The sequence below is a fragment of the Thermobia domestica genome, chromosome 17, assembly GCF_964235325.1.
Source record: "Thermobia domestica chromosome 17, izTheDome1.hap1.1, whole genome shotgun sequence".
Classification (NCBI taxonomy): Eukaryota; Metazoa; Arthropoda; class Insecta; order Zygentoma; family Lepismatidae; genus Thermobia; species Thermobia domestica.
The window spans coordinates 109,622,865-109,634,892 of record NC_137470.1 but is presented as its reverse complement, the minus strand read 5'-3'; the positions used below and the strand labels follow the sequence as shown (position 1 = coordinate 109,634,892).

General features: G+C 35.7%; 1 protein-coding gene and 1 long non-coding RNA gene across 2 annotated transcripts in view; one reads left to right on the top strand and one right to left on the bottom strand.

The window, feature by feature from the left end:
• Positions 1-12,028, top strand: part of LOC145674282 (uncharacterized) — a gene marked incomplete in the record, with an annotated part of 853,005 nt that overhangs the window by 739,112 nt on the left and 101,865 nt on the right.
• Positions 10,149-11,197, bottom strand: LOC145674283 (uncharacterized). The gene is made up of 2 exons (XR_014128883.1): positions 10,924-11,197; positions 10,149-10,574 (listed from the first exon to the last, which is right to left on the bottom strand). It is a non-coding gene; the product is annotated as an uncharacterized LOC145674283 (long non-coding RNA).

Genomic DNA, 12,028 nt, shown 5'->3' with positions numbered 1-12,028 from the left:
ATCATTCCCCTACTTGGCAAGTACCTAGGTGATTGTCGAACTGAGATGTGGCAACGACATTTCTAAATATAAACTGAGATGGTCAACGTGGCAGTTTTTTTTTTGTGTGTGTGTGTGTGTGCGTTAATATTACATAATTAAGAAACAGTTTTAAAATGGTAGATGATCTTTTCTAGTTCAGATAAACTTTCATAACGTATGCCAAAATTTACTTCATATACCAAAAATTATTTTTATTCGCAAGTTCATGTTAAAACTTTAAAGTGTTTAACATTAAACAATTGAAATCCGTAAGCCCACTTTGTAGTTTATAAACTGAAAGGAAAGCAATACAACAGATGCTAGACTAATAAATAAAGCTTTTTTTTTTCAAGTTAATAAAAGAAGATCCAAAAATATGGGGATCTTAGCAATCTGATGCGTCCACCGCTATTATTGATATATTTTGAATGTTTATAATAAACTCATGATATACCTCTCATAGTCTGAGTTATGATTGGACTCCAGTTTTTAGCATTTAGATCCGCCACTGGTAACTGCTTTTGCGATATATGATTTTGCAGCATATCACATATCTGGGCCTTTGTTTAGTGATGGGAGTGGGGACAAGGGCCTTGCCGTGGGGGGGAGCGGGGCAACGGCCCCGGGCGCCGAAGTAAGGGGAACGAAAAAATCGGGAGTAAAGGGGGCAAAAGAAAGGAAAAATACTTGAAACATATGTATGGGGGCGTCGTCGTATACTCTCGCCCCGGGCGTTGATTTTCCAGGCACGGCACTGGTGAGGACAGCTTTTTCATCTACTTTTTTTTGCGATATCCCACTCAGATTCGGTAGTTTTATGGTTCAGTACGTTAAATTAGGTTTGGTTAGGTTAGGTTTTGTATCAGCTGCAACAACTTTCCACTTACCTTTACTGTTTATATGGTTCAATATCTTAGGTTTGGTTAGGGTAGAGTACGGTAGGGTAGGGTAGGTCAGGTCATCAATTGCCAGTCTCCACTACCAACTCACTTTTCTTGTAAACTACCATTTTTGCCAGTTTTGGGCCCCCATCTCTAAGCTGTTACCCAAATCTGTATGCAATTATCATTGTGAAGTCTTATCAAAAAAGCAAAAGACGGATAACAATTTAAAATGTGTTTTTTTATTGAATTATTATAGTACTATGTGGTTATGCCTGCCTAAAGTTAGAGCTCCTCCGTGGCTAAGAGGTTAGCGTACGCGTTTTTGGCGTGGGAGACGGGTTCGATTCCCAGCGGGAGCTCATGTGGTTCGGATTCTGCGTTAATCAGTAGGTCCCGTCTCATATAGCCTCGCTGCTTAAAGGAACGTTAAAGTCAAAATCAACTCAACTTCCTAAAGTTAAGCTGCACGGGCACGGTTTCTCAGTGGTAGAGCGCTTACCTATTGTGCGTGGGGTCCCTGATTCGATTCACGGTCAAGTAAGTTTGTGGTGAATAACATCGTGTCCGTGTATTTTTCAGGTACTTTCGTTTCCTCCCACATTCTCATCCCACAATTTTTCTAACGTGAGTCACTTGTATTAATCAACGCCTCCCTTAATCTAAATTGAATAATCATAAGACGTTAAACTGAAAGTTAGGCTGGGCTATGGAAAGTGATGCCGGACATAATTTACAGAAGAACTATAGAATATTGTTTCACATAGTATGTTTACACTGTGTTTTGTTTACGCACATACCCATCTTTGCTAAAGCGCTGCTCCCCATAGATCCCTCATGTGGCTCCACTAGTTACGCCGTCCCCTGACTCGTTTAGATATCGTACTATTCTTGTTTTTAGTGGCCACCTAGCACATGTTTCATTGTGTTTTTTACACTATAATTATTTGATTACGCTCGTTAAGTAATCACGCCGGCATGGGCTGGCTAGGTTCCCTATATCTTGACTAGATCAGATATATTTCTTGCTTTTAGTGACCACTTAACACAGGTTGTTTGGTGTTTTGTTCGATTGTAGCTTTCATGCCATATATCTGCATGATGTATTTATACTAGGAATGACCAAAATTATCCCAATTCCAAAAAAAATCCGGAATTTGGAATTCGGAGTCCACAAAATTCCTAAATTGAGAAAAATCAGGAATTTAGAAAAATCCGGAATTGAAAAAATCTGGAATTTAAAAAAGTCAGGATTTAGAAAAATTCCGGAATTTGAAAAGTCCGGATTTGGAAAAAATCCGGAATCCGGAAAAATTCGGATTTTTTCCGAAATCAAAATTTACAAAATTCAGATTTTTCCGAATTTCGGAATTTTTCCGAAATCCGTTTTTTTTCGAATTGGGATTTTTTCCGAAATCCGGAATTTTTCGATTTTACTTTCCGGATTGCGGAAAGTAAAAATTGCCCATCCCTAATTTATACCCATAACTCTTGAACCCTCATAAGGGAATCTGCACTTATTAATCCATTAATAGAACTCGCCTCGAAAGAAGCTATTTATATGTTAGTTGAAGTTAATGTCATGAAGAATGAAATTCGAAAGAAAGTTATTGTACACTCATGTCCAAAATGATTGTTGCATATCTATAACTGTCTTCTTGTAAGAATATCATTTGATAATGATTTTGCAGGGTACTTTTAATACTGATACTATGTGTATAATCGGGAAATGTATATTTGTGGTAAAATTCATAGGAAATGAATTATAAATGCGAAAATTAGAATGAGTAAAACAAAAGGTTGGTAAATGGACAAAAAAGTTTTATTTACGTTTTATTGTTCATATTTGCTGCTCTTTTGACATGAAATTTGCCACATTCATGTCTTTGCCGTTTATAGACATACTAACATTATAAGTAATACCGGTCGAATTCATTATCAAATTATATTCCTACAACAACATATTTATAGACACGCGACAATAATTTTGGACATGAGTGTACATGAAACCTTAAACCAGGACACTGTACATAATGGATGATCTGAGAAATTTTGCTACCGTTGGATAGAATTTATGCATTTCCAATTAAAATTTGATACGTGTTATTACTGTATGTTTTTATTGGCAATTCTAACTTATAACCAGAAGAAAGGAATTGAATTAAAATAAGAAATGTAAACAAATGTGTGTTCATGATGATCAGGAAGTAATTATTCACAGCACACAAAACAAAATTCACGAAATAGTATTTTAAATTGTTTGCTTTACATATCGACATGTCAGAGAATGCAGCTTTCGTCACAGATTACTACCATAAATGTTGCTGCTAACAGACGGACGAACAAAGGCGTCCTATAAGACTTCCGATATCTATGCATACCATAGTTTGGAAGTTTAATAAAGAATAAAGTTCATGAGTTAATCGTAATTAGGCCTATATCTCATTAACCATAGTACGTACTGTCGTATTGCTAGCGTCATACGGGGAGTACGGTGGCTCAGCAGTAGAACACTTACCTCTCTTGTGTGGGCTTCCTGGTTCGACCCCCAACCAGTTAAGTGTGTTGTGGACAACGTAATGTCCGTGGATTTCCGTTTTCTCCCACGTTACTACTCTCCAATTCTTCCATCATCATTCAGTTGCCTTAATCATCCGTCTCCCTTAGCCCGAAGGGAATAATCGTGGGACGTTAAACTGAAAAATTTGCTAATGTCATAATGAAGAGCTCGATCAGGGTATAAGTTTCATATCAATAGGTGCTGTCGTGGTTCTGGTTTAGCATCAATTTTTATGTTTACAAAATAATTTGTTTCTTGTAAATATTCTCGAAAACTACACATGAGATTTTACACCGACGCGTTTTTGTTTTTGTTCCACGTAATGAGGTCTATTGATTGGCAAAGTTAGTAAGGTCTATAGATTTTCTCATTAAACGGGAATATTATTGTACAGGGTAGAATATCCCATAAATCAATATTTCATTCATAACCCTATAATATATATATATATATATATATATATATATATATATATATATATATATATAATATAGTGGCGAATCAAGGATATGATCAAAGGATGGGCCAAACCATAGTTTTCCGCTTTATCCAATGTAAAGCAGGATTGAAGCCCATTTTATCCGGTGTATACCTGAGCGTCAAGGGGGGGGGGCTATAGCTCTCCCTTGGATCCACGTCTGTATATATGTAAATGAAAGTCGGGTGTCTTAATAACTGTTGAACCACCCGACCGATCTCCAAATTATCAATATACATCAGGTTTAGGCTTGCGATGATTTTTATCATTTCACTTTGAAGGTGCAACTTTTCGGAGAGGGAGTAGGAAGATACATAAGAATGATCAAAAATGACCAATATTACTGTCAAATCTATAGTTTCGGGGTCACTGAGATCAACAGTGACACTTTCGATGCCCTTAAAATCCACATTCAGCCCTTTATGTTCAAAATGAAACTTATTCTCTCCGTGCGAAGAACGGGTATTCTGCAAGTATGATATAAGTACATATAATGGACGTATGCGGAGTTGTACGACGTATATCCATTTAATATAAGCCAGTGGGGCCACGGTGGCTCAGTGGTAGAACGTTCACCTCTGGTGCTTGGGGTCCCGGGTTCGATCCCAGCGCCCGCCAAGTGAGCTTTGTGGTGGACAAACACCGCGCTCGTGGGTTTTCTTGGGGTTCTCTCGTTTCCTACCACTTTCCTCATTTCATTCATTACTCATCATCACCGTCTCCGTTAGTCTAAGCCAGCGTTGTGAAACAAAAATTTAAAATTTCTCTTTGGTTCGAGAGTTATTATGTGGATTATCGGACGTACTAACATTACAATATTACGTCCCACTAGCGTAATTCTAATATTTGTAATGCACAGATAAGTTTTTCAACTCATTGCCACAGCGTTATTTATGATCAAGCATTGTGTGAAATGATTGCTAGTATAACCCTGATATAACCCAAATATTGTGAAACTACTGTATATTCTGAACGTTTCCAGAGCATGCAGTCGTTCATTAATCCATCCATTTTTGCACATTCTTAAAGATTAGCGCTAATTAAAAAGAAAAGTATTTATATACATATATATTATTCTTTTTCTTTCTTTGTATTTCCTGCATGTTTCGTTTATTGACGGATGTGGGTTACTACGCGTAGCCTTGGAATGCTACTACACTATACATCAAAAATGAAAATGTCACTAGAGCTTAGGAACATGTGGAGCTGCTAAAAGCCGTACAGCAAATCTCCATTACGAACAGTTTTGCAGCCTAGTAATATATCATAAAAATTTAAACCATGTTCGGTAGCTCTTTTTTTAGTCCTGACGCAGTACGTGTTCACAGAACTTTTGAAAAGTGGAATTAATTGTCATATACTTTTAAATCTATATATATAAAAGAGAACGTACAAATCCTTTGTTCCCTCATCACGCTAATACGGCTGAACCAATTTCTTTCATTTTTGGGGGGTTATTAGGATTTGGACCCTAGATGGTTTTTATCATATCACTTTAATTTTTAATTACCAGTGTCTTGAGATAATTGACCATTCAAGTGTCCATAACGTACAAATCCTTTGTTAGTTCATCATAGGTAAAAATAAACGTATTTATATGCAACCCGCATGACCGTGTCACTCGGCGGGTTAACATAAATGACAGGCGATATAATGTTAACATTTACTGCAATCTACTATGGTTTTTATCATATCACTTGAAAGCGAAAAAGTAAAAATTATCTAAGTAATAAAGTTTATTGCGTTGCGGGGTGACCGCAGCGAAGCGGGGCGGGTTAACATAAATGACAGGCGATATAATGTTAACATTTACTGCAATCTTCTATGGTTTTTATCATATCACTTGAAAGCGAAAAAGTAAAAATTATCTAAGTAACAAAGTTTATTGCGTTCCGGGGTGACCGCAGCGAAGCGGGGTGAACGCTGCTAGTATTATATATATTTAAAGAGCTACCGAACACGCTTTATTATATATATATATATATATATATATATATATATATATATATATATATATATGACCTTTACTTTTGAGCAACGATAAAATTGCTTGCGTGTTGAAGGTCAGCACCCCATTTTAGCATCAAGCCTTTATGGGACGTTGACCTACAATTTGATGTTGGATCTGAACAATCGTAATGCACTCCCACCGGAAATCGAAATTGAGACCACGTGCACCAAAGTAGCACGCGCTACTCACTAAACCAGCGAGAACGGCCTGACGATAAAAGATAAGAAAGTATGGTGTAGTCGAATTCGTGATATCAGAGAATTGGACCAGGTCTGTAGTTTTTTAAAATGGGATTTGAACTTATCTGCCGCACCGGGAATCAGACTTGAGGCCTCATGCAACAAAAGTACCACTAGGCCAAAATGAGGGGTATGTGATACATTTTTTTTTACCCAGTCCGTGTTATGTGACATTAGGGAATACCTAAAGTGATATAATATCGGTGATATAATGAAAAAAATACATTATTCTTGAGGAGTTCGTTTCGATTTGCGCACTAATCTATATCCATATATGTGACTGCAAATAAAAAGTTTTACAGTCTTATACATCACCAATGTTATGAAGAACAGGGTCTACTATTAACGTAGAGAACGAATCATGACCGGAGGATAAATGCAGTACAGTTGGCAGGTACAGACCAACTATCACAAAATAAACCGTTCTACAGTGGGCTGAAATCCCAAAAAGCTGGTAAAAAGTAAAAAAAAAATCGATTTGAGAATTTTTAAGTCTTGGGTCGTATAGTACAATGTTTGAAGTATTAAATTCGTTAAAACGTCAGTCCCTTTATTATAACTGCGGAGCAGCAGTCGTTTGAAACGTGCCGTTTAGCCTTTCCTGATGTAGTGAACGGGAACGTAAAAACAACAGATTTAAAGTATCATAACTGATAATTTTCAACACTTTTTGGATTTTCAAAATGAATAAAATAGATCAAGATATGTAGAACTGACATTGAAATAATGTAGGCTGAGGAAACAAACTTATCACAAATGATCATTACAGTTAATGAAAACTAAAGAAAAAAAAGTAAAAACAAAAAAGTGGAAAATGCAAAAAAAAAGTTATGAATTCAGCATAATTCTATCGGCATACTGAGTTTACGACATAAGCAATACTATAAGCGTAACCCCGCATAGTGTACTCCCTAACGCTCCCGTCTTCGGTGCGAGCTCTCCCGGGTTCGATTCTCGGTGCGGCCACTCGGTCGAAAAAGTGTAAAATGCTTTTTCAGGCCAGCCATCCTGAATGAGGTTTTCCTGGGTTTTCCTCATTCACACCAGACAAATGCCGGTATGTACCTAACAGAGGTCCCAGGCCGCCTTCTTCCTTCCCTTCCCGGATAGTGCGCTCGCCGAGGGACGTCATCCCTCAAACGTGGTGGATGCCGAAAGCTCAGAAAGCTAAATCCTAAAACCCTAAAATACTATAAGCTAACGAGATTTACCTTTCTGACGATAAGTGGCATTGCAAAATTTATCCATGTGTTTCCCAATTGAATCACTGATTGGAAAAAGGGAATAAATGCATCAGACCTAAGTTTTCAAAAACGCTAAAAAAAAACCTTCCCGAAGCGTTGTTTGTGTTTGTTGCAAAAGAGTATAATTGATTACTTGTAGCAGAAGAACTAACAAACACTAAGACAAGAAGAATCTTGTATTGCAGCACTGCAATTAGTTAGATAAGCTTAAAAATGGAAAAAATATTCTCTTTTTCCAATCAATTAGAGTTGGACGCAATTGTAATTGTGTGTAGGGTATGTAATGTGCAGTTTATGATAGAAAGCTATGAAAATGTACATGCTGAATACAATGTTGTATGTTAATCTTGGATATATGTATCCGAACTATCACGAATGTTAGGCTTCTAACACTTTTATTGTCACCGTTCGTTTTTTATTTTATTTTATTTTATTTATGTATTTATTTATTTTTGTACAACACGTTATTTGTACAGCAAGAAAAGTAATACAATAGACAGCTGAAGAAAATACGTTGTCGCAATAGAATGGCTTTCATAGGGTCCTATCCGTGTGCATCTTCGTCTTCTACAGTTACTTGGTCAGTGGTTTTCCATGAACAAATCATCCTATAAAACTGTTTGTATTGGTCAGGTATGTATTTGATGATTTGTGAAGAATCGTTGATCTTTTTCTGATTGATCGAGAACTGCCAATCGTATGCCTTTGACGTTGGCAGTGCAACGTTTGTGACATTACTTTTGAGTAATCGAAAAATATGTTCTTAGTCCATTGATAAACTTATGAGCGTGCACATAACCTAGAGATGCTGCTTTATAAACAGTGTCTCTATTTACTTACTTGGAATTTCACTGTTTTGTCCACAATGCTACCTGATGATTTCTTGTAAAACGGTTACCACTAATGTTTAAATCTAAAATTTCTTCATTGACAACTTAGTAAACCTGAAATGGAGTATCAGTATTTCTTGCATTCGTAATCACGTGGTTATACTGTGCTGTTAAATAAACGCGATTGTGTCGTTTCAGTTCTAGTTTGATTATAGCAATATTTCGGTCACATGGTAAAAACTGTGACCTCTGACAGGCAAATATTGCTGTATAGTTGTGAACCGTTATGACACGGTCAGGCTGAAAAGCATTCATGTCATTGTATGATTGCAGTTTTGACATTGTATGATCACTTGTATCACTGAAAACACGTAAATCTGTAACTGATTGGGGCAAATATTTCTCTATAGATTGTGCACACAGAACCACAGACGCGTTAGTTGACACAAAAAAATGCATAACTTTTGTGACTCCAGCAAAACGTTTAGATGCATAATTTTTAAGGATGCAACTAAATGCATAATGAAAACTGTGTTAATTGATGCACTTGTGTGCATAAAATTTATTATGCAGATAAACGTTTTGCTGAAATCACAAAATGTTATGCATTTTTTTGTCTCCTACTGAAGCATTTACATGCATTAATTGAAACAATGGTTGGTATCGCTGGTTGCATATTCCCTAAATATACAGGATTTCCAAGGGTGTGAAAACGATTAAATAAATTTAGAACACTACTAAAAATATGTAATCGAGGCTTTTTGGGTAATGCAGGACAGAATACAGATATTCCATATTACATGAGAGCCTCTACGGCCATTTTGGAAGTAGTCATACTGGATTTGAGTTAATTAAGTGAAATATAGACTTTACGATACACTACTATTTTTGAAATAAAGTGTGATTTTTAAAGACATTAACAAGATTGTTTTCTATATAACGAAATTTTGATCACATAGGTCTAGATATAAAAACTTGTCATTGTAAATTTATGATCATAATTTTGTTCAGGATGCAAACTAGCAGAGAGGAAACTACCATAATATCGTTACGAAATCACACCTTATTTCAACAATAGTATCGGATCGTAAAGTTCCCATTTCACTGAATTAATTAAAATCCAGTATGATACCTTCCAAAATGGTCGCAGAGGCTCTCATGTAAAGTGGAATATTTTCACTCTGTCATGCATCACACTAATAAACCTCGATTTCATAGTTTCAGTAGTGTTGTAAATTTAGTCCATCGTTTTCACACCCTTGACAACCCTGTATATCAGATGTGCAATATACAATTTAGGCCACTCAATTTATGAGATCCATCTAAACTATGTCACAACCATTATGAGAAAATAGTTACAAAAATAAGGCCTTCAAATAGTATATCTTACAAGTCAAAAAAGGAAAAGAACTCAATTTAATATACCTAGGTACATAGGTTTTTTTTTTACAGGTTGCTCTACAAGAGCAGTTTTGCCATTTTCACTAAAGCTAAAATCCCAAATGATCTTTGGTGAAATAAAAGAACATGGGTCAATGTTAGAAAAATCGTACCGATAGCAAATCTAGCGATGGGAAACACAAAACTTTACAGAGTAAAAAAAAAAAAAAAAAAAAAAAAAAAAAGTGGAAACTACCAACTCAGATTATAAATCAAACTTTGTATGTCTATGTTCTCTGAATCTTTCTATCGCTTTTTTATAATATGTTTTAGTATACTAATTTATGCCCGTTTGGCCTTTTTCCGTTTCGCCTTATGCCCTCAAAACATTTTGCCATACAACCGATAAGGATGTTATCTTAAGGCGGAAGGGGAATTCCCGTTTGGCCTTTTCCTGCTTGACCTTATAACATACAAGGGAATTTTCACTCTGTTTCTGTAACAAAGAGGGATTTATCTTATTCTCAACTGCAACGTCTCTTCTATTTCAGACAAATTAAACTCAAATATCTTAGAACATAAATTTTATTATCACACCCGAAATAGCATATCAAGTTTCTATGTGGATATAATATGAAACAGCATCAGTATATGAAATTACATCAATTTCACTGTTCTTAAGTCTATCTTTTAGGCGGTGAATTCTGTCGTCAAACCGTCTCTACCTTAGCTTTCTAAGTGTGTTTTCTGATAACCACTTGAAGAAGTACTCGCAATCTTTCATTTTCACGTTGCCTGTCTTTCATTAATTCAATGAAAGAATGTATGTCTAAGTGATCCCTTGATGCCTTTCTTCGTAATTTGACGTGCCACTGTCTTGCATTGTTAGTCATTTGTTCTTGATCGTTTTCAAAGTGATTCCACAAGTCACTGCAAATAGGTAAAAATACATCATTAGCACATTAAAAATTCAAAGGATTGCAGGAGAATCTACGTTGGAAAGTCGATGGCAAAATTTTGGGTGAACCTAATTTATTTCTTTTGCAAAGCAAAAGAATGTGTTCTTTTGATAATTTACAAATCAGTGAATGTAGAATCTTCAATACATACACGTCGCAAGAAAATCAATATTACACTTTACATTAGGTGTTAATGGAAAAAATGCTATACTGTAGAGTGCTCGGGATAGCTTAATTAATGATTTAATAATAAAAAAAAACAATCATTAATTTTTTGCACTAAACGCCATCTATTTATGTAGGAAAGAAAACATACTTACAGAGAAAATAACGTGTCACCATCATCCAGCCAAGTGTCTATAAGATAATCATGGAACTCCTCCTTCATAGAACGTCAGGCGCATCTTCTTGCAAACGTACAAACACTACATCTAAATGGGAAGTTAGTACCAGAGGCAGTGCTGCTGCATGTCGAATCTATCTTTTTACTTCAGTGTTCTCTTTGTACAATTGAGAAAGTTCTAACTGCTGAACCTTCCTCCAAACAGACTGAGAGAAGTGGAAGGAACATCCTGTGATTTTAACCAGGAAATACTTTATTTATAGCATTGATTGCTACTTTCTTAAGATCAATAGAAACTTCTTTCAATTTGAAACGCAGTCCAAATTTCTCCGCTTCTTCCATGATTATCTCCAGTAATCTTACATGTGTCTCTTGCTTTTTACTGGGCAATATGCAGAAGAGGAGAACAAATACCTGGCCGAAATATTTTCCGTGCAGGATGTACATTTGGGAGAAAAGGAGAGGTACAGTCTTAAGTGTCCCTCCATTACAATCCTGTCACACTGACACATAATTTTCAAAATTCCAATAGTGCCGAAAACCTGTTGAAGATAGAAAGACTAGAATAAACAACACAGACATTCTAAAGAAAATGCTTTAATATTAATATTCTTACTCCTATTACTATTGTCATAACAGATTTTCACGATTTCAAAAAAAAAAAAAAAAAAAGAAAAAAGAAAAAAGAAAGAAAAAAAGAAACAAGAAGAACGTAAGAAATGATAAACTATTTTCTTGATTACTAAAATATAACTTACAAGAATTCTACTGGTGTCATCGCCTTCATCCCCCAATAAAAGTTTTTGCCGTCCTGCGTTTCGCTCCACGATCCTTCCACATTCAATTTATTCAATCTTTGCGATAGTGGTGCCCGGTTCATGCTCGTACGTTATATAGAGAGTGTTTAACGGCACCAAAAATAGGGACAACAGATGCAGTTTCACCACAGTAATTTCCCTTAGCAATCTTCTTCCTGGAGAGAAGAAAATAAATTCATTTTAAACATCAACAGCAAAAATAAATAAATAAATAAATAAATAAATAAAATAAAAACAAAAAAAATAAAAGTCGTACTTTCCCTC